This window comes from Eretmochelys imbricata, chromosome 1, assembly GCF_965152235.1.
Source record: "Eretmochelys imbricata isolate rEreImb1 chromosome 1, rEreImb1.hap1, whole genome shotgun sequence".
Taxonomy (NCBI): domain Eukaryota; kingdom Metazoa; phylum Chordata; order Testudines; family Cheloniidae; genus Eretmochelys; species Eretmochelys imbricata.
The window spans coordinates 116,433,410-116,461,088 of record NC_135572.1 but is presented as its reverse complement, the minus strand read 5'-3'; positions in this window follow the sequence as shown (position 1 = coordinate 116,461,088).

Sequence of the window (27,679 nt, the reverse complement as noted above, 5' to 3'; positions counted from 1 at the left end):
TCTGTAGGCAAGGACTGGCCTGTCTCCCAAGATTTGTGAGAGTGTTGGGTCATCCTTTAGGATAGGTTGTAGATCCTTAATAATGCGTTGGAGGGGTTTTAGTTGGGGGCTGAAGGTGACGGCTAGTGGCGTTCTGTTATTTTCTTTGTTAGGCCTCTCCTTGCAACAAAGCCCGTTGCCAATTGTGCCCACATATCTATTCAGGGGACACCATCACAGGGCCTAATAACATCAGCCACACTATCAGAGGCTCGTTCACCTGCACATCCACCAATGTGATTTATGCCATCATGTGCCAGCAATGCCCCTCTGCCATGTACATTGGTCAAACTGGACAGTCTCTACGTAAAAGAATAAATGGACACAAATCAGATGTCAAGAATTATAACATTCATAAACCAGTCGGAGAACACTTCAATCTCTCTGGTCACGCAATCACAGACATGAAGGTCGCTATCTTAAAACAAAAAAACTTCAAATCCAGACTCCAGCGAGAAACTGCTGAATTGGAATTCATTTGCAAATTGGATACTATTAATTTAGGCTTAAATAGAGACTGGGAGTGGCTAAGTCATTATGCAAGGTAGCCTATTTCCTCTTGTTTTTTCCTACCCCCCCCCCCCCCAGATGTTCTGGTTTAACTTGGACTTAAACTTGGAGAGTGGTCAGTTTGGATGAGCTATTACCAGCAGGAGAGTGAGTTTGTGTGTGTATGGGGGTGGTTTTTGGAGGGGGGTGAGGGAGTGAGAGAACCTGGATTTGTGCAGGAAATGGCCTAACTTCATTATCATGCACATTGTGTAAAGAGTTGTCACTTTGGATGGGCTATCACCAGCAGGAGAGTGAATTTGTGTGGGGGTGGAGGGTGAGAAAACCTGGATTTGTGCTGGAAATGGCCTAACCTGACGATTACTTTAGATAAGCTATTACCAGCAGGACAGTGGGGTGGGAGGAGGTATTGTTTCATATTCTCTGTGTATATATAAAGTCTGCTGCAGTTTCCACGGTATGCATCTGATGAAGTGAGCTGTGGCTCACGAAAGCTCATGCTCAAATAAATTGGTTAGTCTCTAAGGTGCCACAAGAACTCCTTTTCTACTTTCATTTAGTAGACAAGTCACGAGGCTCCTTTGAAAATCTAGGCTTGAAATGATAAAAGCATGGATCCCTGTATCCAGATCTATGTCTGTGAGGAAGGGGGTGTGCTCTTTGGATGGTTGAAGAGGAAAGCTGTTCCTAGCCACTGTAACTATTAGACATCAATGGAGAGAAATCCAACACAACCCTGCCATTGTACACTGTCTTGACAATTAGGGAAGATGTCCTCAGAAGGTAACCACAACCACTTCCTCAAAATAAGTTTCACTTCATAGTAGCATCATCTCCACCTTGTCTGGATTTAGCTTGACCCAATCACTTTTTTGTTCAGCCTCCTGTTCCCCGCCACACACTGGGACAGCTGAGAGACAATGTAGTCTGTACTTAAAACACACTGCAAGTAGAGCTTTAGAAAAAACTGGGTTTTTTTTTGTTTGGTTTTTTTTTTTTGCTGGCAGTCCTGAAAAATCAAGGAGAAAAAAGACATTTCGGGTAACCTAAAACAAAAAATTTGAATTTTTTGGCAAACTGAAAAGTTAAAAAAAAAAATCATTTTGGGTTGAGTAAAACATTTTGTTTAATTTTTGAGCTTTTAAAAATATTTTTAAATAAAATTCAATAAATTTCTAATGAAAACTAATTCAGAATGTAAACATTTCATTTAGAAAATATCGAAACAAAAAGTTCAGATTTGTTTGGATTATTTAGGGTTTTGGGGGTTTTTACCCAAATAATTTTGTCAAAGTGAGTACGTGAAATGTTTTAATTGACCCAAATCTGCATTTTTCAATGAAAAAAGTTTCAGCCAAAATTTTTTGCCTAACTCTAATAGTGAATACTACTGACAACAAATAAAAATGCAGTGTGTTTGTAGCCATGTTGGTCCCAGGATATTAGAGAGATAAGGTGGGTAAGGTAATATCTTTTATTGGAACAAGACAAACTTGTGAGCATACACAGAGCTCTTCTCGAGGTGTAAGCTTGAGAGCTTGCCTCTCTCACCAGCAAAAGCTGGTCCAATAAAAGATATTACCTCACCTACTTTGTGTCTCTAACAGGTAAACAGTAATGAATATAGATAGGGTGTGTATCATGGCAGAGTTAATATTCCTGAGGAAATGTTAACTTTTTGAATTTCCTAACTTTTGGGTGCTTGATATTGTAACTGTCTTATTATTATTTGTTATTTGTATTCTGGTACAACTTAGAGGCTCCCATTTGTGGCCCCATTTTAGCAGATGTTTTACCAGCACATAGACTATCTCTGCCCACAAAAAAGGTGCAGTCCTCACAGGCAAAACAGATGAAGGATATGGCAACATGCAAGCCAAAGGTCAAGGGTGTTTTTGGCATTTGTCATGTTAAATACAAAGTGTATTTGTTGTTTTAGGGTCCCCCGTGAGAACTGTATAATGAGATAGAAAAAAGGGGCTAGAGAGAGGGGTGGGCTTCAGAGCCTGAGCTCCAACCAAGCCATAACTTCAAAGATCTGTCTACACAGCTGTTGTTAGAGTGCTATCACTAGCCTTGGTAGCTGGAGTCTGTTGACCTGGACCCTGCAGTCATAACCTTCTAGGTCTCCTCAGAATCTCCCCTCTTGCTTGTCCAAGTTACCTGGCGTTATAGGGGGAGGAGGGATGGGAAGCCACTGAGGTTTTGTATATTTTAATGTAGTCAGATTTTGGACAAGGGCTAGCACTTTCCAAAGTGCCTAAGTGACTTGAGTCTAAGTCCCATTTACTTTCAATGTGGCTTAAGCTCCTAAGTCACTTAAGCACTTCTGAAAATTTTACTTGAGATCTGCGGATTTATACATTTGAAGTTAGGCATTGATCCCAAATTGTCTAGGATTGTATTTTTCTTAATAGCCTGTCGCCATCACCATTTAATTTAAAAGATACAACTTTTATATTAATTGGGGAGAACTTTTTTATGTTGCTTCACTACCATCACAGTATTCAAATGGTAAATGGAGACGCCTTTTTGAGTCATTTAAAAACATACTTAGACTGTAAGCTCTTTGGGGCAAGGACTGTCTGTCTGTGCTGTGTTCATATGGCGTCTAGCACAATGGGGTCCCGGTCCATGACTAGTTGCTATGGTAATATAAATAAATAATAATATTACCTTGAAATTTTTGGGTCCCCTCAATTACTCTTGGTCTTTGCTAGGTAAAGCGGTAATATATGCAACTTAATAACAGTGTTTCAAATTGTTAGTATTAGCAGGTGCTAGATACAATTCCAAGTCAAAAGAGACATGCCCAATACCAGGGTGTGGCATTTCTACAGCCTTCTGTATCTTGGTGCTTGACTACGCTACAAAAAAAGGCATTGCAACATTTACAAAACACCTTTGGTTGACACGGAAGGTTGCACCAGCAAAGCTAACACCTTTGCATTAACTTGAGCTGGTTTTGACAAAATCACTTTTTCAATTAAACAAACATTTTTGTGAAAATTATTTTCTTGAAATGTTTCAGATTTTCAGTGAAAAATGTGGTCAAAATTACCCTTTGGGAAAGTTCTAAGAAGATAAATGTATGTACTTACCATGGCCCAGCATTGGCATGACGGTTTGGGATAGGCTGAGAACCATTTCACATAACCCAGGAGACAGCAGACAGTGGAATAATACTAGTAAAACAACAGAAAAATCATACATCCAGTCACTTGTCAAGCTAATTACACCCCTCACAAAATCTTAGATCTCAAACACAGGTTACAGTAACTTTCTCATTTGCCCCTGAAGTGGTGCACTTTTCTATCATAGTGCCTTCAGAGATCACCTCTCTCCTGGGAATGTTACTTCACGTGAGATCAGCTGAGGTTCCTCTCTCCTTGGTGTGTTACAGGTGAGATCAGCTGAGGTTCCCATGAGGTGATGTGTTGCTAACTGTCATGATTTGATCACGATTCTCACAATATTTGTTGCTTTTCTTAAAGGCCCAGGACTTGGAATCTGGAATATGAGAATCTGAACTTTCTTTTTTTTGTAAAGTATGTTTCTACCTTGGTTGCAGAGAAAAGCTTGAGAACATTAACCCTAAATGCTCAAAAACCCAAAGGCAAATAAATTCACTCCCAATTTTATATTATTTTTTTAAATCTCATGATTTTTAAGCCAATTTCATTATTTTTGTAGGCTGATTTCAGAATGGTTGAGAGTGGTAATACTGAGATAAGTCCTTAGACTTGCATGCCTAAGGGCAGGGTATTCTGTGCAGAGAGTTCTTGACTCTGGAATCAGCTTTTCCCCTTTGAGCTGACAAGCCCCCAGTTTGTTGACCTTCATGACGTGCTGCCCGTCCCATTTATTTACTCGAGGTTCCCTGAAGAGATGGGCCCAGTGTATTTCCTTTGTAGCGGTGAGGGTGAGACTTGTTTCTATTATATTGCTTTTTTAAATGTGGGGGTGTGTCCTAGAAATTGTGACAGGCACACTGTGGAAATCAACAAGATAAATAAGGGCTTTCATTTATGTGAGACCCATGTCAGAGAGCTTATGCAGCTTAGATTGGCTTGTTTAGCCACCAACCAGTCCAAAAAAGGGACAGTTGATTCAGCCTTCCTGCTTATTTTTGACAAAATAAAAGCCACAAAGCCACATCACTCGATCAGGGATACTGCTCCAGGTTTAGAAAACCGTCCTTGTCACTGGAGGAGTCAGAAGAGATAGCTGCACCAGTATCTCCAAGGAGTCATAAGAGTCCTGACAGACAGTCAAGAGGCTATGCTTACTATGCCTCCAGATACAACGCCCCCAGGGACTGTTGGTACTGATTCCTATGGGGCCCACTGCAACTGATGGATCCTTCCTCTGACCTAATTGGGGCCCTTAGGATCCCTCTGACAGGTGGCTGGATCCCTTTAGGTGGTCATATCACTCCCCCCCTCTCATCAACTGGAACCATCAGTGCATAAGGAGGAAGAGCTGGACTCAGTTCTGCCAATACTGACTGTCCCAACAGTGGCTCGCTAATCATCTCCAGATGACCGCATGACTCCTTAGTCGCCTTCTCCACCAGATGATTACAGTCTGTACCAGCAGCTATTGCAAAAGGTCACGAATGATCTGCAGAGCCCATTAGAGGAGATCCAGTTTTAGAACATGATTAAGAACAGTCTGTGGTGTGGATTCCAGCCTGGTGGCAGATATGGTTATAGGCTCCTTTGTGGATAGAGGAAGCAGTCTCTGTTAAACCTCTCTGTGAAGGTGGCTCGTTCTCCTGGAAGCATGTAGTGTTTTGCAACATGTTAGAGATCACTGACATATTCCTTAAAGGAAAAGAATTAGTATTTTCAGTGTTCACACTTAGTTTTTGACGCAGCTTGCATGCTGCATAAATCTATTCTCCCCTCCCCCGCATAAAGCCTGTTTAAGAATCTAATATTTATTCTAATAAACATGAAGGCAGCTCTCTTTATCCGTCTCTGTAGATAATACTCATCCCTTCACTGTGAAGACAGATGTCAAAAATTAAAACCGCTATGAAGAAGCCTAAGAAAATGTGTGCTTCAAAATGTCTATTACACAACCATTTAAAGCATCTTCTGAATCATGTCATTGCCCTCATTTCATTTGTTCCTTTGGTTCATTTTTTTCCCCTTGTGCCATTTTCCTCCTCAAACTGTTCTTGCTGCTTCCTTATTATTCAGATGTATAATTAGAAATCCATTATTATGTTTTATGGAGATGTAAAGAGTAGGAAGAAAGCGGCGTAACTACTTTTTACATACTGCATGCAAATTATCCACCTTGTGTATTTTGGCAGGGGCTCTGAATGTTCGGCAGATGTAGTTTTCATTTCCCTTGGAGCTCTGTTTACCCATTTTATTGCTAGTCATCAAGTAGAGCAGCAGAAAATCTAAAGAAAGGGGGGGAAACTTTCTATACAAGGAGCTTAATATATGTGGATTGTAGCTTTTTGGCTGGAATGTATATACATTAGTGTACTACACCTACACAATGATTTTCACGGCTATTATATATAATTGATGGCCATAAAATACATGAGTAAGAAATATACCATACAAGAACTGTCACTCCAAAATTACAAGTGTTAGACTAGCATTTTGTAAGATATGATTTTAAATATTCTGCCCAAATAAAGTATGCATGGAATAAAGGAGATGGAAATACTGTGTGGCTGTTTCATTTGTATCTCAGCTCTGAAAATTAAAAAAAAAAAAAAAAGCCTGTTTCCTGAGTCTGCTTCCTCTAACTGAGCATATTTATGGCCTCATAAATGTCAGTAGTGCCTTGGTTACCTAGGTGGTTTGATGTACTTAATGCCTGATGATGTCTTTTTCTGTGCACAAATGTGACACTATGCTATCATTCATAATGTGCACACGGTATAACATACCTTATCTGCCTAAGTGATGTGATGGAGAACCAATTCTGGTCTCAGTTGTGTCTTGGCCCATTTTATGGATGTTCACTCCAACTACCTAGTGCCTCAGCTGTGTAATGCACATATTACTTTATACTGGTGCTGGTCACTGTATCTGGGACAACTGCATGGAAATAGCTTTTAAGAGACAGTAAAAGAGCAACATTTCTTCCACAATTACTTTCTTCTTTTCCTTAAGGTATTTGGAGAGGAGATGTCTTGAGGGGAAATAGGGTATTTGTTAATTGAGGTACTATGGAGCTATGGTATGTAAATGTATTAGAAATGCACATAATGTATAAATGCACATAATCTGTGGTAGTGGATTTAGCAGTTCAGTGTAAATTTGATTCCTGTGTTTTAAATATTGGAAGTGCAATGGGTGAAGTCCTCCTATGTATGGTTTAAAATGAAAATAAAGAAAGAATAATGTCAGAAAAATGTACTAGCTGACTCTTTTTTCGTCAAAGGGGCATTCATGATAGCTGGAAACACCACAGATAACATATAGTATTTTGCCAAAATGAACAGTTCTTTGGTTTTTTCCTTAAGATGTAATTTCATGCACCTGACCATAATAATGCAGTATTTCACAGTATGAGGGCATGTCTATACTTACGGCTAAATTGGCACTGGTGTGATCAATGTAGCAGTGTTGATTTAGCAGGTCTGGTGAAGACCCACTAAGTTGATAGCATAGTGCTCTTCCATCGACTTCTGTACTCCAGCCCCCCGAGAAGCATAAAGTAAGTCAGCTGGAGAGTGTCTTCCATTGACACAGCGCAGTGTAGACACTGCTTAAATTGGCCTAAGTTACATCGACTTAAGTTACGTAAATTATGTAACTGAAGAAGCATAACTTAGGTCGACTTACAACTTTAGTGTAGACCAGCCCTCAGTTTCCTTTCGGGGGTGGAAAGAGGAGGAAGCAGATTTTAGAAAACAAAACAGCACCATTCACTTAATGCTACAACATTCACCTAGCATATTATAAACATAAGAATTAAGGATGACTGTTTCTTTTTTCACTGGACTATTATATTTGTATTAACTAGTTTGCATTAGTAATGGCATGTAATGAAAGCCTTTTGTCTGGAAACTGAAACTGTGCTTTAGTTTTGAAGGAGGGAGTTGAATTGCTTGGATTGATTTGGAACCTCAAATTTATGTAAGAAAAGAATGATGGTCCAGTGACAGGTTTCTACTCTGCAACTTAAGAGACCAAGGTCCAATGCCTTGTTCCATCTGCAGACTCCCTATGTGATCTTGGGCAAATCATTCTGAGCCGGACTCTCAGCTGGAGTTAATCAATAGCGCTCCAAGTCAGTGGATTTGCACCACTTGAGGATCTGCCCCTTAGCCTTTCTGGCCTCAGTTCCCCATCTGTACTTAAAGATCAATTGAGTACTTCCCAACCTCATAGGACAGTTTTGAGGATAAATGAAGGATTAAAAGGTGGTCAGATACTGCAGGAATGGGCTGATAGTTAGATAGATATGTGGTAAAAGAAGATGTCAGTGAGATAGAACAGGCTTTCTTCTACTGTCAGGTGTGTGTCTTGTATTTTGGCTTTTTTGCATAAAAGGGAACTATGATGCCTTCTTTCTCACTAGAGAAATAAAAGAACCTCAAGGACCTTTACGTGATTCCTATAAAGGAGTAGAAAATTAGGAGAGTAACTTGATGAAAATAGCAAGATCCATTATCCTCCACCTTTCAAACCTGCTTTTTCTAAGAAAAAATGTGCACTGAGTGAAAGGTAATAAATTCACAGCTTCGGAGAGTAAAGTCTTTTATCTATGCACAGGACAGGCATAGCACAGATGGCACTGCAGGCTACCTCATACCACTCTGTTAATGTGTCTCATCTCTGGACTAGAGGGAGCATCTCCCAGGGTAAAGCATTGTTAGATTTGCATGTCATTCCATTTGTTCTCTGTAGACTGAGACTAGTGATGGGTGAACTTTAAAGATAAACATCTAAAAATGTATATGTCTGTCTCTCACCCTTAGAAGATGGCATCTTTGTGGTGGGTGTTCACAGGAGTCCCCCTTGCCTCTGATAACAGCAGCCTTTGCGAAGCCTCTCCCCAAAGCTAGTCTCTGAACAGCCTTATCTTCAAAAGGAAGATGCCAGAGCAAGAAAAATATCCAAAAGGGTGGAAGGATGGACTCCAGAGGAAAAAGTAAAGTGCTAAACATGAGTAACTTGGTGGGAGGAGGTACAGTCTGCAAATATTTGAAGAGTGTGAACACAAGAGTGGCTAAGCTCTGAGGAAGGAGAGAAATTATTTACAGTAATCAATGTGGGCAAACCTGGATGAAATTAAGAATAGGAAAGTTAAGCCTGGATATCATGACAGATTCCCTGAATGTTAGATCCATTGGCTGTGGAATAATCTCCAAGGGAAGTGGTGGACACATCATTGATTGGGACATTTTGAATGCAATGTTGCACTGGAAAGGAGCTAGACTAGATGACTTACTAGGACTATCTCATCTCTAAATTCTGTGATTATAAAGTGAGTGAAATATAACCATGTAAAGAAATTCTGGCATGCTTTTATCAGACATGCCCACTGACTGGTGAAATCCCAGATCTTGCTCTAAATCAGGGGTTTGCAAACTGGGGGTCAGGACCCCTCAGGGGGTCGCAAGGTTATTACATGGGGGGGGGTGAGCTGTCAGCCTCCACCACAAACCCCGCTTTGCCTCCAGCAGGGCCGGCTCCAGGTCCCAGCTTTCCAAGCAGGTGCTTGGGGCAGCAGTTAGAAAGGGGCGGAAGTTCCTCCGGCCGCAGCAGCAATTCGGTGGCAGCTTCTCCCCTTTGTCGGCCATGGCGGCAAATTGGCGGCAGCTTCTTCCTTTTGCCATCTGCGGCGGCAGTTTTTTTCACTGCTTGGGATGGCAAAAACTGTAGAGCGGGCCCTGGCCTCCAGCATATATAGTAGTGGTAGATATATAAAAAACTATTTTTAATTTATAAGGGGGGGTCGCACTCAGAGGTTTGCTATGTGAAAGGGGTCACCAGTACAAAAGTTTGAGAACCACTGTTCTAAATTATATGTAGATAATTTTTAGGGATAGTGATACTACTGGAACATTGTGAAGGCCAAAGATTGATCCAGGTGAGGTGAGAGATGCTAATGACAGTGCAACATAAAAGCGTGTAGCAGTGGACCTGTAGAAAAGGTGACTGCTATGATTTATGTTTTTACCTTAGGTGCTATTATCAGGCTAGTTGTGCACCTATCCTACATCTATTGATCGTTGTTAAGCATAGTTTTGTATATGGCCTCCATGGTTAAAATGCCAGGCTTCTGTTCCCCTACTGAATAATACAGGCACCTTTCTGTCCTTCTATTTTAAGCCTCTTCACCTGGTTTTATTGAAGTAGCTGCACATCTCTCACTACAACCAAGATCAAGTTGACACGTCTGAATTCCTTAGAATTCTATCTGGAGTGCAGAAGAACCACATGAGCATGGTTTGGGGGTTTTTTCCTCCTCTTCCTTGGGATGGTTTTCTAGATGGACAGAAGGAGATTTCTCAGAATGTATTGGTCACATCCTATTTAGTCAAGCATGTGTAGAGCTCAGTTGTTGCAAGGACTCGGAACTTTCCTTCTTCCCTTTGCAGGACTTGTTCTCTTAATGGCTTATTGATACAATTTGCTCAGCTAATAAATTAAAAGATGTTGTTTTTAATGTAAACCATATGTAATGTAATGTAAACAATGTAAACAAACTGGGATCTGAAAGTCAATCTGGGTTCTATACTGTTTGTGCAACATCACCACTAATAAGGAGTCTTCAGGCCAAAATTCTGCCCCTCTTTACATTTGTGCTACTCCAGTGTCTTCAAATTCTGCCTTCAGTTATATCTCTGAAAAACCGCATTGCCTTCATCTGAAGCCTTGGCCCTCTAAGTGTAGGCCTCAATCCTGCAGACAGCCTCTACACTTGCACTTCTTTAAAGTGAATAGCTCCATGTGACGCAAAGTTCACTTTTGGAGACCAATTTGCAAGGCTAGGGTCTGAGGCCTTGTCTATGCTGGATGTTTGCCATGATTACAGCCATTAGTGACTAAGCAATGGTGTAGCTGAACTGGTGAGAATCACTAAACAAGCAAAACTGCTGTTTGCGCTGGTGGCGTTTACCCTTGCTTGAAAGAGAAGGCAGAATTTGAAGACAGTGGAGGTGGAGATGGCTGCAATTAGGCAAATCCCCAGTGCGGACAAGTTTTGTTGGTGTGTGAACCAGAAAGAATCTGGCTCACTGTCCCATAACCATGTTGGCTCTGCAGTGTCAACAGCTGTAAAGACTAATACACACTACAGTATTTTTTAAATCACTAAAGTAAGTAGATACAACTCTGGATAGACACAGGAAGCAGAGGAAGCAGGTGTCATTTTTACATAGCTACTTTTCAGAGCAAAATTGCGTTTTAATCATAATTTTTAATTTGAAGGCAGTACTGTGTAAAAAAAAAATTGAAGTGTTTTTAAAATTCATTTGATCCAGCTGGAGCTTGCACTTCCTCTTTAACTTTTTCTTTTATTATTTAAAAATCTTAATTATCTGAGACAAAATTGGTAGGGAAATCTGCAGAATCTGGGGATTCCACAGAGCACTATCTGCAAACACTCATGCTATTCACTGTTGCCAAATAGAAATGTGCCAGCATTGAAATACCCACCCACTCCCTCCTGCTGCTGCAGCAAACTAATAAGCACATTGACTACATTCATTTAAAGAAAAATGCTGTTCTTTTAATCTTTACATTCTGTAGGCTTAGATTTCTGATTGTGAGTAATGTCATGTTTATCACACATCAGATGGTGCAAAAGCTACTTGACACACCTCAGTGCATTAGGTATTTTAAAAAATATTTTAAGGGTGCCAGCCAGTGAAAGTAGCAGAATATCATCATTGCCTGCAAGTTGTCATATACCTTTTGTATGCCAGTACCAGAGCGAACAAATCTGAAATCAGAACTGTTTGTTTGTTTTGTTTGTTTGTTTTCAGGGGGAAGAAGTGCTGGTCAGGTTCACCAGTTGACCTCGATAATCCTGAAGCCAGCTGCTCCAATAATAGCAGACAAACTTATTCAACATCTTCCACAATATTTCCACACTAAATCATTCTGACAAGGATCACATTATATTTACAGTGATGTATAAAATTATGTTTTATTTATATGTTTAAATTAAGACTGGATGACTCTCTATGACAGAGGTGGGCAAACTACGGCCCACGGGCCACATCTGGCCCATGGAACCGTCCTGCCTGGCCCTTGAGCTCCCGGCTAGGGAGGCTAGCCCCCGGCCCCTCCCCTGTTGTCCCCCCTCACCCACAGCCTCAGCTCGCCGCGCTGCCAGCGCTCTGGGCGGCAGGGCTGTGAGCTCCTGCCAGGCAACACAGTGGTGTGGCTGGCTCCAGCTGGGCAGCGTGGCTGCCAGTCCTGCTGCTCTCAGCGGCATGGTAAGGGGACTGTGGGGGGGGGAGGGGTTGGATAAGGGGCAGGGGATCCCGGGGGCAGTCAGGGGACAGGGAGCAGGGAGCAGTTGGATGGGGTGGAGGTTCTGGGGACAGGGAAAAGGGGTGATTGGATATGCATGGGAGTCCCAGGGGCCTGACAGGGGGCGGGGGTGTGGATAGGGGTTGGGGCAGTCAGGGGACAGGGAGCAACGGGGTTGGATAGTGGGTGGGGTCCTGGAGGGGCAGTTAGAGGTGGGGGTCCCTTAAGGGGGCGGTCAGGGGGCAAGAAGCAGGGGCGGGTGGATGGGTCAGGCGTTCTGAGGGGGGCAGATAAGGAGCGGGGCCAGGCTGTTTGGGGAGGCACAGCCTTCCCTACCCGGCCCTCCATACAGTTTTGGAACCCCGATGTGGCCCTCAGGCCAAAATGTTTGCCCACCCCTGCTCTATGAAGATATGTTTTAGTTCAAACACAAGTTGATGGTCTTGACTGGATGAAATTCTTTGGCCTGTGTTATGGAGAAGATCAGACTAGATCAGTGGTGTCAATACCCCTGGGGGTACACAGAGGTCTTCCAAGGGGTGCATCAACTCGTCTAGATATTTGTCTAGTTTTACAGCAGGCTACATAAAAAGCATTAGCGATGTCAGTACAAACTAAAATTTCATACAATCACTTGTTTCTACTGCTCTATATACAGTACACTGAAATGTAAGTACAATATTTACATTTCAATTGATTTATTTTATAATTATATAAAAGGAGAAGGTAAGCAATTTTTCAGTAATGGTGTTCTGGGACACTTTTGTAGTTTTATGTCTGATTTTGTAAGCAAGTTGTTTGTAAGTAGGTGAAACTTGGGGTACAAAGGGGGTACAGTAATCTGGAAAGGCTGAGAGCCACTGGACTAAATGATCATAATGGCCCTTTCTGACCATAAAATCGATATCATTTAAATGTCACATGTATATGAAAGCTGGAGCTGGGCTGATTCATTATGTATAAATATGTTCGTTGACTAGCATGAATTTCAGGATGTATGAGGAGCATAGTATCTAGCTGATTTTTAAGTTATTCATCAGGCTCGGGACTTGAAGCTCACTGCTCTTTCCTCGGTGCCTGCATCGCAGCCTAGAAATCCTGTTCTTGTTTTGCTTCATGTTTAAACCTACAGCCTATGGGGCGGGGGGGCAGGAACAGGTGGGTTCCAAGAGGCGCTCTGCTGGGGCGGGGGGGGGGTCCCTGGCATACAATGCACTTGCTGCAGCCCCACCTGCGGCAGGTCAGCGAACCGGGGGAAAAGTCACGTCCCCCAGAGCAGGGCGCTGTGATGAGTCATGACCTGCCTCTGCCTCTGCCTCGCCTCCCACCGCCCCCGAGGATTGCCGCCCTCTCCCTTGCTGACCGGCGGGAGGCCGGGGAGCGCCTGGAGGGGCCGCTCCGCCCCTGCCCGGGCGCTCGCGGGCCCGCTCCGTGCTCCGGGGACGCCAGCTGTTCCCAGGCTGGAAATAACCCCGCGGCTTGGGCGGGCTGCTGAGCGCCGGGCTCGCTCGCTCCTGCCTCGCCCGCCGCAGCCGCCGCGTCCCTGCTGCGCCGCTGTCAGTGGCCTTGGCCTGAGCCCCGCGAGCTGGGCTCTGTAGCGGGGTGGGCGAAAGGGCTGCTGAGGTGGGCGGCTGCCCCCGTAAAGAGTTTGGGCCGGGGCTGGTTGTGTCACTGCCCGTGGGCGGGAGGGTGACCAGGCGGCCCTCCAGCGCCGAGGGCCAGCGAGCTGTGGGTCTGCCCCCTCTGCGGGCTGGGGGTGCTCCGGAGTGACTGTGTTCCCTGGGGCAGCCGCCGCCGCCGCCGCCTGGCGGGTGGACCAGGGCGGAAATCGTGGTGAGCAGCTGCACACACACAGACCCTCCCTGAGTGATCCGTCGTCCGCCCACGAGGAGCCAAGGATCTGCCCCGGTCAGTACCCCGCTCTCTTCTTTCTTCGTGGGGTAGTGCAAAGGGTACCGGGGCTGGACGGGCTCTAGTGCCAGCTCTTAAAAAAAAATCCCATTTCACTCAATAATAAACTGTATAATTATGGAGGGTGAAGACCAGGGCGGGCGCCCTGGAAGTTTTCTGTCCTGTCCATTTGTTTTCCTTCAGTCACTAATGTTGTACGGATCTAATGTTAATACCGATGAGAAGAGTTAGTAAAATGAGGTCAGCTGTTTGCTGTGGATAACCCTTCCACGTGTTGCAGTAATTATCCAAAGTTTTCCATAGCTTCAGGGTATAAATTATGTCTTTAGGGGCCTAATCCAAAACCCCATCTCATGATCTCATGGATGGGTCATGCTGCCAAGAGCATATCTTATCAGAGTAATTTAATACCTATCACTAAAAATGCACATTTGTTAATAATTTATACCCCAGTTCTGTCACTCTCACTCCTGCTGAATAGTACTTGATTACTCCCATTGAACTCAGTGGCACTACTGGGTCACTATTTTTAAAGGTTTTTAGGCACCTGAAGATGTGGTGCCTTGAAATTCCCACCAGGTGCATCTTCAAGTGTCTAAAAACCTTTAAAAATCTGGCCCTAACTCCACTAATAGCAGGAACGGTGAACCGTGGCCAGTGGGAGCTGCGCGGCCCCGTGCCTGCGGACAGTCAGCATCAGCAAAATGTCTCACGGCCCGCAATCAGATTACCCTGATGAGCCGCATGTGGCCCATAGGTCGCAGGCTGCCCACCACTGTAACTCGAAGATTGTTCTAGAGTGTTTAGCAGAGTGAGGAGCCCAGGAACTCCAGAATCTTAGCCTTGACTTCGCAATGGTTTTAAACTATCCACTTTTTTCAACTGTAAAGTAGAGATAATACCCAAAATCTAACCCTTTAACAAAAATCCTAATCCCTTCCCCTCAAATGAAAAAGCAAACTGCCAGAATTTATGGAAGGTGGGACTGTGTCCCCATTTTCTTCTTGCCCCAGTTGCAAGCTGGCAACATGCTACTGCATGAGGGAAGCAGCACCCATAGTGTCTTTGGTGACCATGAATGGTCAGAAGCTGTCAGCCATTTCATCTGAAAGTATTGGCATTTATATTTGGTACTTCTGACAGAGCTGTGCAGTCAGATCATATGGATGTTTCTGGTACAAGTCCCAGGTGTACATGTTCCATAGAGCCAAGGTTTTCAACCTTTTTCTTTCTGCGCCCCACTCAACGTTCTCCAAAAACACTTCACAGCCCCCCTGTGCCACAGCTATTTTTCTGTATATAAAACCAGGGCCAGTGTTAGATGACAGCAAGCAGGGAAATTGCTTGGGGCCTCACGCTAAATTGCTGAGGCTTCGGCTTCAGTCCCAGGTAGCGGGGCTTGCAGCCCTGGGCTTCAGCCCCACATACCGGGGCTTTGGCTTTCTCCACGGGGTACCAGCAAATCTAATGCTAGCCCTGCTTGGGGTCCTGGGCTGAGAACTGCTGTTGTAGAGGTCTCCCATCCAAGAACTGTACAGCAGCCTCAGCTCAGCTTGTGAGATCTTACTGGATCAGAGCAAAGACGGTGGGATAGCTGCAAACAGTAATGCAGTTTTTTAAGTTGCTTCTTTGCTAAGGTATCTGCTGCCACTGAATTTTGTTCTCCCATGCTTCTGGGCTCTCTACTCCTGTGTGCTCTATGTCAGTGGCTCTCAACCTTTCCAGACCACTGTATCCCTTTCAGGATCTGATTTGTCTTGTGTTCTCCCAAGTTTCACCTCACTTAAAAATTCGTAGCTTACAAAATGAGACATTAAAAATACAAAAGTGTCACAGCACATTACTGAAAAATTGCTTACTTTCTCACTTTTACCATATACTTATAAGTCCGTTGGAATATAAATATTGTAATTACATTTCAGTGTATAGTATATACAGTACAATTTCATTGTCTGTATGAAATTTTAGTTTGTACTGGCTGCCTGAGTGCTTTTTATGTAGCCTGTTGTAAAACTAGGCAAATATCTAGATGAGTTGATGTACTCCCAGAACACTTCTGCGTACCCCCTAGGGGTACGCATACCCCTCTTTGAAAGCCACTGCGCTACAGTCAGCAAATAGGGGTATCTAATGAACGGCGGTAGGGGGAATGGATCAACGTTCACGTCGCACTCCCTGTCAGTACCTGGCCCAGGCCAGGGAAGCTAATGATCCAACTAGCGGACCAAATTCGGTGATGAATCATGGTCACGTGCCACCTGAGGCATGTTGCACATACGCTAAGAAGAAGATGAATGGCTGTGAGGGCAGTGGTATGGAATAGCAGCAATCTTGGTAAAAACAGCTTGTGAGAAGGAGATGGTGGGAGGTTTTAAGACTAACTTTGCCCTGTCTTTGACATAAATCTAACCTCAAAGGTTAAAGGTCTGCAGAAAGCACTGTTATGTGTCCAATACTTGAATTGGAGTGGATACAGGTAATATCCCCCCACCCCTTTTTTTTTTCTACTGCTGGTGAAGTAAGCCCAGAGTCCCCACAATTCTAGCTCTTCAGGCTGGCTCCTGTTAAATGATCCAGTGAATACATCCATAATAATGGTAGCCAACAAGGGGAGATCGTTAATAAATAATAACTGTTTATTATTAGTCAAAAATACATACACAAAAAACTGCTCTTTTTTCCCTTCATAGCTCTTGACTTATAAATTACTGACCATCACATTTTCAATCAAATATTAATGAAAGATACTGGAATGAAGTTTTTCTTGACATGTAGGTAACTGTTCTATACAGCTGTCCTGGTAGACTTTTGGTGGTGAACTCTGTGAAAAAATGTTTCTAATATTATTACTGTTAAACTCCTATTTCTCAAAATAGCTTTTCTGTAGGAACGTCGCAGATAAAGCATTATTATCATTCCATAATACACAGTGACAGGGGAATGTTAAAACTATACAAGGGATAGCCTTTTGTGTGTTAACCAGTTTTCCTCTCCATCATCTCTGTTATTGTAGCTGATAAGGATGACTTAGACTGCATAAGCAAGCATATTGGGGGATTTTAAAGACAATTCTGTGTACCTAGAGATTCAGAAAATTAATGACAAATGACACTATCAAATTTTCTTGTGCTATTTCCAGTTTATTTTTCAGTCTGAGTATGTTTCTTAATGGTGGCTTCCAGTAATGGAATCCTAGCATCCTCCACTAGATTGTTCCCACATACTTGGCTCTATATGTAGGCCAGCCATTCAGTTCCTATCAAGGACAGAGCTGATCTACACTAGCTTTGAAATGTTTTCAGAAACCTGTGACCCACTACATGATAGTTAAAAGGCAGCATGGAAAATATAGTTTACCTTTGGAAATTGGGTTCTTTCATTGTCTGACTGTGTTATACTTAGTTATCCCCAGTGGTGAGCTGGAGCCGGTTCCTACCGGTTCACTAGAACCGGTTGTTAAATTTAGAAGCCCTTTTAGAACCGGTTGTTCCGCGAGGAAGCCCTTTTAGAACCGGTTGTCCCTCGCGGAACAACCGGTTCTAAAAGGGCTTCTAAATTTAACTGGCCAAAAGTGGCGCCTTAGGCGCCGATTCCATGGGTGCTCCAGGGCTGGAGAACCCAAGGGGAAAATTTGGCGGGCGCAAAGCACCCACCAGCAGCTCCCCAGCCCCAGCTCAGCTCACCTCCGCCTCCTCCCCTGAATGTGCTGCCCCGCTTTGCTTCTCCGCGCCCCCCCCACCCCCAGCTTTCCGTGAATCAGCTGTTCGCGTGGGAAGCTGGGGCGGGCTGAGAAGCAGGCAGCGGCTTCGCACTCAGGCCCAGGGAGGTGGAGGTGAGCTGGGGTGAGGGGGGGTGCGAGGAGGGCTGCCCGTGCCGCAGCAGGTAACCCCGGGGGGGGGGCGCGCAGGGGAACCGCTCCCCACCCCAGCTCACTTCCGCCACCCTCGGCCTGAGTGTGAAGCCGCCGCCTGCTTCTCAGCCCTCCCAGGCTTCCTGCCGAACAGCTGATTCATGGGAAGGGGGGGCGTGTTCAGGGGCAGAGGCGGAGCGGAGGTGAGCTAGGGCTGGGGGTGAGGCAGGGAGCTGCCAGTGGGTACTCTGCACCCACCAAATTTTCCCCGTGGGTGCTCCAGGGAGTGGTGCCTAAAGCGCCACTTTTGATGTGATCAGTGGGGAGAGCGGCCGCTCCCCCTGCTCCCCCCCCGGTACGCTCCCCCGCCCCTAGGAGCAAGAGGGACCTGCCGGATGCTTCCTGGGAGCTGCCCCAGGTAAGCACCACTGGGACTCCCCACCTTGTCCCCTGGCAGGTCCCTCTGGCTCTTAGGGGTGGGGTGGGCACCCACTATGGTGGCTCACGAGACCCTCCTTCCCGGTTCCGGGGGCAGTCAGGGGAGGGGGATGGATGGGGCAGGGATCCTGGAAGGGGGGGCAACAAGGAACATGGGGGGTTGGATGGGGCAGGAGTCCCAGGGGGTGGGCAACGACCCCCTTGTGGGGTGAGGAGGGAACCAGTTAAGATTTTGGCAGCTCATCACTAGTTATCCCAATGTGGTGATCAGGGCACAAACATACTCTGTTTACTGTAATCTCTATATTTGCATCATATAAATCCATAAAGTGGAGCAATGCTCAGAACTGTTATATGCTATTTGAAAGCACCTAAAGGGTCTTATTAGAAACTGTAAAACCACTTCTCCATGTCCAAAGAGTGAAAATATTCAGAAGTTTGCTTTTTTGTCAGATTTCTACTCTTTTTTTTTTTCCCCTCCCCCTTCCGATGAGACATCTCACTATACTGATATTTACAGCCCAGACTCCCAGAAGGGTTGATTTCTTTCCTTCCTTGTTACTTATAGGTTTTCTGCTCCTGAAGAACAATATAAAACAGCTGACCCTGTCCAGAATAATAGCATTAAGGTTACACAAGGAAGACAGTTGTATTAAACTGCGTGTTAGTCTGGATCTGTGTGAAGCTCCTTCTGAATTCTTGTGGAATAAGAAAATGTGATTTATTTGTTTTTAAGAATTATAAACAAATGATGGGTTTGGTACTTGGTTAACTTCCAACTTACTGAATATAAAAGTGTTAGCATTTTAATACCAATGTTAGAAAAAGGGAAAACTGGAGCACTACATGCCTTAAAAACCCGTTTTAAAATTAACATTGTCTTGATGTATTAAATTCAGTGACCATATGTTAGGAGACTTTAAGAACTGTTAATTCTGTTTGTTTGAGGAGAATGGGAAATTCATTCACTTTGGGAACAGAGGACTGAGAGTGACCTCCTGGGTTATCAAATCCAGTTCTGGCTATCACAGGCCTTTCAGGTCAAAGTGTGACAAGTGTTCAGAGTCCTACCTCCACCAACTGCTGCCTGTGAACCAAACGCATAGGCTACATCTATCCGGCGTGATTCCCCTGCTCATGTACATGTAGTTGCACTTGCTGTCAGTGAGCTAGTATGAAGGTAAATAGCCATGGTAGTGTGGGTCCCAGCAGTGGGGGCACGGCTGACTCATGCCAAGTACAACCCTGTCTGAAACCAGTGAGTATGTACTCAGCATGGCTCAGTCATATACCTCTGTGGCCACTAGCCATGCTACTGCGGCTACGCTGCTATTTATAATCTCAGTGAGAGCTAGCGTGAACGTGTGGACACGAGCAGGGGAATCTCACCCCTAGCTTGTAGTATAGACAAAGCTGTAGACAAGACTGAGGGATGGTACCTGCCAAATACAATGGGCTGGTGTTAGCCGGCACAATCAGTTGACGTCAAAGGAGTTGTGCCTGCTTACCCCAGGCTGGCTTTGTCCCAGCAAGTTCGGTATCCCAAAGGGGTCGGGGGCGGGAATCAACCACACAGAGCCTTTTTTTGGCCTGTTGCTCCCATTGACAGCGTACAAGATGGGAGAAAGGACACCAGTACCACTATAGTCAAGGTGAGCTGAGGAGCCAGTGAATAGTAATACCAGTCAGTGAGGAAGGCACCCACAGCAATTACCCAGTGTGACTATGCTAAGAGAAAATTGAACATAATTGTTGCTAGACTAACAAATCTAGTTTACATCTTTTTCCCTTAGTCAGGAAGGAGCCCCGCTATTTTTATATGTGGATTCCATGTACACAGCCTCTCTTTGTGCATGATTTTAATTGTGCAAAAAGAAAAGGAGTACTTGTGGCACCTTAGAGACTAACCAATTTATTTGAGCATAAGCTTTCGTGAGCTATGTGACGAAGTGGGACTGTTCTTAATGTTTTCTCTGAATAGTGTGGGGGTGCCTCAGTTTCCCCTATGAGTTCTTAAGTATCTAGGTGGTGGGGTAAAGTTGTACGATCATTGCAGAGCCCTAGAGGGCAGGTGTATGCAGGGGTCTGGACACAGAGAATGGCCAACACCCTGTTTCCCGGCAACTGATGGCCTGGCCCTTCCCCCCTGTGAGGTGAGAGCTAAAGGGTTGGAGAACAAAGGAATCAGGTGATCTCCTGGCCCGGGAAAGGGGAAATCCCAGAGGAGGAGGGGCTGGAGGACGTTTCAGTTTGGGGCTGGCTGGGACATGGAGTGAAGTGCAGACATGGTTGTCTGGCTCACTGCCCCCCAAAATGGACCCAGCTGAGGGGTCCTGTTCTCTGCACCTGCAAGCTCTGTTTTAGACCATGTTCCTGTCGTCTAAATAAACCTCTGTTTTACTGGCTGGCTGAGAGTCACGTCTGACTGCGGAGTTGGGGTGCAGGACCTTCTGACTTCCCAAGCCCCAAGACCCCGCCTGGCGGACTCGCTAGTGGAAGCACATGGAGGGGCAGAGGATGCTGAATGCTCCGAGGTCAGACCCAGGAAGGTGGAAGCTGTGTGAGCTTTGTGTCCTGAAGACAGGCTGCTCACAGAAAGGAGACTTGCCCAGAGTCCTGACTGGCTTTATGGGGAGCAGTTCCAGAGCATCGCCCGGGGACTCCGTGACAACTGGTGAGAGCGGTGGGATGTACTGCACCCCGTGGATGGCGCTTTCTGCAATAAGTGACTGGGGAGCAGTAAAATGAAGGGGAATTGACGAGGACCAGGCGTGCTGAAGGCTCAGAGAGGAGCAGTTTCGGGGGGCGGTTAACCCCTGGGAGTGTGTGACCAGCGAGAAGGACTGTGCAGTAATGGGGTCCCCCTGGGGACTGCAGTGAGCAGTCTCAGGGGCGGAGGAGCCTACAGCTTGGCCCTGGGAGAGAGAAGGACTTTTGCAGTAACTGGGTTCCTCTGGGGATTGCAGTGAGCAGTCCCAGGAGTGGAGGAGTCTGCAGCTCGACCCTGGTAAAGAGGTGGTGACCTCAAGAAGGGCTGGCACACTAGGGGTTCTCCCTGGAAACCATGGGGAGCTAAGAGCACAGAGGCCTGTGAGTCCACAACAAGTTGGAAACAGTGGAGTGATGGCCTATCACCATCTCCTTAAGAAGGACACTGTAACTCTGTGCAGAAAGAGAGGGTTGAACATTGGAAAATTCACCAAAGCACAGTTAATCGTGCAGCTGGAGGAGGATGACCGCTCTAAGGAACAGATTCCTGACCTAAATGGGGCTATAGCAGGATCTGGGAGCAGCTGGAGTAGTAGCCAGGCATCCCCAAGACTCCTGTCCCCGACCAGACGAGGGTCTTCATGATCAGGTTCCCCATCAGGGGATCGGAGATGGATGGGATTGGAGCTGAATCCGAGAGAGCAAGAGGACTCACGAAAGCTTATGCTCAAATAAATTGGTTAGTCTCTAAGGTGCCACAAGTACCTCCTTTTCTTTTTGCGAATACAGACTACCACGGCTGTTACTCTGAAACCTTTAATTGTGCAGAAATTTAAGTGTTCATCTTCTGCTTCTCCAGTGTGCTCCTGAGAGAGTCAATGCTCTAGTGACTTCCCCAGGCTGTGCTCCCATTTATAAAGATTAAGTCATCCAGCGATTTAGGTGGCCAGTGAGAGATGGACCAATGAATTTTAAATATCAGATGCATGAAAGATGTTGCATTGCAAATGGCTAATGAAAATCCATAGACTGAAATAGTTTAATAAAAATGACTGACAATAACAAACTGATCGTGATTTTTCGAAGTTAAGGAAAAAGATCCAAATCTGCTGCCCACAATGGTCAATTCAACTAGCTTCAGTCATATGATTTGCACTTTATGGAATAATGCCATATTGGCTTTTATCTTTGGGGAGTTCCTCTTACACGTACCTGACTCTCTCAGCTACCACAAGGGTCCATTTCTGAAGGCCCCAGCAATGTTTAACAAAGTTCCTGCCTCCACACGGTTGGCTGAAGATAATACTGGAGAAGACACATTGTCTAACTGCTGCTGATGGACCATGCTTAGGGCTAAGTTGTGAGCTAATCACAGCTACATACTCGTGCATAAAGGGGACATACGGTGCACTTCTCTGTGCAGGCTACTCATATGGTGGGCCCCATTCCCCTTCCTCTGCACCTGGGTGGCACAGAGTGGGAGGAGCCTTGATTCCAGACCCCCAGTGCACCAGCCAGGGCAGTATAGCTAGTACATGAGGAAAAAATAAGCTTTGCCAAGAAAAGCGCTGGCACAAATTACTTCCCTCGGGGAGCAAGAGGGAGGTGGAGTCCCTCCTTTATCCCTGGGATAACACAATCACATGCTGCCCCTTGCTTTGGGCCCACTGCAAGATGCCAATGTTTCTGTCTACGGTTTCTGTTTCCCATTTCGGGCAAGTCCTTATGGCATTGGTTCTGGCTGGCTTGAAAGGACTTGCTGCAGTGACAGTGGCTCTGTATTAACAGTCCATTGTCTTAAACTGTTTCAGAATAAAATATCAAACTTTTAAGGACCCCTCAGCTGCTGGAAAGGCTGACTTAGATACTCTGTCACTGCAGAGGTACCTATAAGTCAGTCTGAACTCATATTGCCCCAAACTTTCTCCCTTGCATTCAGTGTCAGCCTTGATAGTCATTGTACTGTAGATGTGCACAACTAATTGGATCAATTTGATAGAAGAAGAATACAAGTAGTTTGATGCATGATGCTATTAAATAGTAACTTTTTCTGATTTCCCATTCTGACTGTAAGCTGATTTTCCTCGTGCTGTCCCTTTAACCCTGCAGGGCTCAGTTGTGAGCTGCCTTATATGCCTGTGCATGCCCTTTTACAGTCTGTGTCTGAGGGGGAACAGCAGCCTGGAGAGAGGGAGGCACTACTCTACTTTCCATTAGGATGGGTAGGGAGTGGGCAGGCAGGGGCACTGAGTGGAGTCAGGACTCTACCTTCCCTTCCCTGTCCATCATGCATCTGAGCTGGTGTGGAGTAGTGTTAGCCCTGGCTGGTATTTGACCAGCAGCCTGGCTGGTTTTTTTTAAATGGATTTGCCGGTTGCCAGAAAAATTAAATCTGCTGGGTTCTTTTTACATGGGTCTGAAGATTTGCATTATCACAATACACTGGGATAGCTAACGTTATAAGTTTGTATCCAGCTAAAGATGCTGTAGTGTTCCCACTTCTGCCGTTTAAGTAATCTTATCTATATGTGTTATCTCTCTAGATTCGATAAGTGTCTGTGGAGGGAGGAGGGGTTGTGGAGTTGATAGAAGATTAGGATTGGAAGAGACCTCTAGAGATCTAGTCCAACCCCCTGCTTGAAGCAGGACCAACCCCAACTAAATCATCCCAGCCAGGGCTTTGTCAAGCTGGACCTTAAAAACCTCTAAGGATGGAGATTCGACCACCTCCCTGGGTAACCCATTGCAGTGCTTCACCTCCCTCCTAGTGAAACAGTTTTTCTTAACTCGTTGCTTTGTGGTTGGGGTTGTGGTGGGCTTGTCTTGTGTGGGGAGTGGGTTCTGGGATTCTTGTTTTGCATTTCAAAGGTGGTAGCCCTAGTGTGGAGGGGAAGCTGATCTGCATTAGATAGAGAACAGATGGATGTGGTGTAAGTTGTGAATGTCTGGAGCAGCTGAGCTGGCAGAGAAAAGGCCTGAAAAACCCAGTGGCTGGAGGGCCCTGCTGTGGTGAGTCCAGGGAGGGAGGATGAGACCCTAAGCAACACCGAAGCTAATGCTAGGCCCACAGTAACACCAGTTTGGTTCCTTTAATGATTAAGCTACCTTACTCCACGTAGGGGCAACCAAGAAAAAAGGGTGGTGCAGGGGCACTGGAACAATGAATGGGGGGTGGGGGGTTTGAGAGCTATTGAACCAAACTGTAAACCCTGCATATGATGGAAACCACTTTAAGCCAGGGGGTGCTGCAGCATCCCAAGTTCCAGCACCTATGGGGTGGGGTGGGGGCACAATAAACAGTCTGGTAAAAACAGCAGAGATGGCTACCTCTGACCCGACCTATTTCCTGCACCAGGAGGGATGGCCACTCTGGGTAAGCAGATTCCATAGTTCCATCAAGTGTTGGGGTTAGATCAGCAATCGGAGAAGAAACCAGTTAATACCCTGCTCTGTAAAATTGGAGCTGAAGCAGAGACATTCTCTTTTCCAGAAGCCTTGTAGCTGCTTAGATGAAACAGTTCAAGACTGTTAAGAAGAATGAGATAAGCATTTCATGCCATGCCACAGTGTGGTTTTTCTTTTTTTTTTGTGGGCACAATTTCACTTACACAAGCAAGAGAAGGGTGAGTCAGTGAATGATTTTATAACAATCCTCTACAACCTAATCCAACACTGTGGCTAGTGGGAGGTAAGTTCTTCCGTCATCACAGACAACCTTGTTGTAGGCTGAGGGACAGCCAAATGTCAGAAGGAACCCAAACTGATCCTAATGTCACACTAGAGATAGCCAAAAACGTAGTCTTTCAAAATCAGTACATAAAGAAGCAACAGACTCTGATCAGAAATAACTTTGAGGAGGAGTCCACTTTAGAAGCCATAGATACAGGGAGGAAAATACCTCAGGATGCCCAGAAACAATACCCACCTTGACCAGAATAAGCACAAAGGGATCAAGAGAGGGCTATGCTAACATGGAGTAAAGAAAAGAAATACAAGAAAATGAAAGAATGCCAGGGGTGTGGCAGACCACTTCACAGAAGATGGCTTTCTCCTGCAAGGGATACCACATGCATAATGTCTTCTTTTTAGACATTTCCTGCAACAGTTTGCTGATCTAAATGTATGGTACCAGCTATCTTTCAAGAAGACCCAAAGACTGCTGGGGTGTATACCTTGAAGCCATAGGAGATACTAAAAAGAACCACTGTAGATCCCACGATGGCCACAGGAAAACATAAAATGGACTTCAGAATAGACACAGCTGCTGCTAACTGATTCCATAAATTACTTTAGAGGAGGATGAAAGCACCAACATTTCAAGAGCCAAAAAAGATATTGAAAGGACCAGGACAGTCTCCATTAAACATCTGGCCACTCAAACTACATCTGAAGAGGTCTATGTTGTAGATGGCCTATGCACGGTTTTACCTTCCCGCCCAGAAATCATAACCAGGCCTAAGGCTATAAGGATAGAACCAGTCACCACGGACCTAGAGCTAGAAATCAGGAAGAAATTTCCTAAATTATTCCAAGGAGTAGGGAAACTAGAGGGGGAATAACACATTAAGCTTGTACCAAATGCAAAGCCTTTGTTCTGTTGTTGCCTAGGAGAGTCTCTGTTCCTTTTTGCCCAGGGTGAAGGCATAGCTCAGCCACATGGAGCAGGTGGGTGCCATTTCCAGAATAGGCACCCATGCCAAATGGTGTACAGGCATGATGATCCCATAACCAAATGACAAGGTTCAGATCTGTGTAGACCTTACCAGGCTTAATGAGAATGTCTATCGAGAGTGACTTGTACTCTCATGCGTTGAAAACACCCTTGGACAACTTAGTAAAGTAAAAGTCTTCTCCATATTGGATGCCCAGTCTGGTTTCTGGCAGATACCAGTTGCTGCAGAATCTATACTAGTAACAATTTTCATCACACCTTTTGAAAGGTTTTGTTTCAACAGGTTACCATTTGGTATATCATCTGCTCCTGAACACCGAGGAAAATATCACAACTCCTCGAGGGTCTGCCTGGAGGGATTCTCTGACAAATGAATTATATCTATGAATCAACCCAAACCCAACATGACTAGTGTCTCTTTGTAGTCCTGGAGAAAGCACTTAATGACAAATGCAAAGTCTCAAAAGACAGAGTCAAGTTGCTAGACCAGATCATTGGTGGAGCAGGGGTCAGTCCAGATCCAGAGAAAGTGCAAGTGATTACCCAGATGAAGGTGCCTCAGAGTGTCAGTGTATTCTGTAGATTCATGAGCATGGTGACACACCTGGGAAAATTCTTACATCATCACCTGGCAGAGAAGTCAATGCCATTATGAGATTTCCTGAGGCCACACATTTCCTGGTATTGGGGAATGAAACAGTCTGACATTCAGAGATAAAGCAAGATCTGAGCACTCCACCAGTTCGGGCCTTTATATAACCAAATACAACCACCACAGGTTTTGCTTGTGCTTCATTCTGTGGGATAGTGGCAGTCCTCCTTCAGGAACAATCACTTTCCCTGTGGCGTCCAATAGCATATTCCTCACAAGCACTCACCTGTACAGAGCAGCACTATGCAGACATAGCAAAAGAAGTCCTGGCCATTACATGGACTTGGTGAACATTTTAGACACCTTCTAGTGGGCATAAAATTTCATGTGGAAATTGACTACAAACTACTAGTTACTCTTCTAGGTTCAAACAAACTAGATAAGTTACCATGTGGGATGCACTATTTTCAAATGAGGCTCATGAGGTTTCAGTTCTAGACTGCTCATATACTTTAGAAGAATATCATAGCTGATACTTTCCAGGCACTGGTCCCAGACGCACTACAGCAAGAGTGTAAACAGAAAGAGCTGTTCACAGAAGATTCTGTCGATACAGTCCTTACTACTTTGTCAGTCAAAGAAAGATGCCTGCAAGAACTGAAAAAGATGCAAGAGGCAGATGAATTACATAGCCACGTCCATGATTAACTGCAAAGAAGGCTGGACAAAAAGACACAGTCAGAAATCTCTGTGAAACCATATTTGGTAGTTTCTGGAGATCTTACCATAAACCAAAGTCTGTTGGCGGGGTCCAGATGGGTTATCCCTACATCCATGCAATAGGAAATCCTTGACAGACTTCATGAGGGACACCAAGGCATTACAAAGTGCTGGGAAATAGCTAAACAGTCTGTTTGGTAGTCTGGGCTGAGCAAACCACTACAAAAGAGAGTTGAGAAATGTGATGATGTGATCCTGTGGAACAAACCCACAGGAACTGTTGCTACCATCTGCTCTACAAGACAGGCAATGGCAGCAAGTTGGGAACTGATCTTTTCTGTCTGGTTAATACAACTTATCTTTTGATTGAATATCTCTTTATTCCTTGAAGTTTGCCTGGTTGTTCATCCAGTGCAGTTGTGGAAATTAAACCCCATCTTTTCCCATTTTGGGATTCCATAGCACATAATCTCTGACCAGTTGTCCACGCTTTTCCTCTGAAAACTTTGAGGTTTCCAAATACCTGTTGTTTCACTCATGTCGCATCCAGCCCACAGTTTTCTCAAAGCAACAACAGAACAACTTCTTTCTAATTCCTCAGATCTTCATCTTGTCCTGTTGCCACTCTGAACTCTAGGGTACAGATGTGGGGACCTGCATGAAAAACCTCCTAAGCTTATCTTTACCAGCTTAGGTCAAAACTTCCCCAAGGTACAAAATATTCCACCCGTTGTCCTTGGACTGGCCGCTACCACCACCAAACTAATACTGGT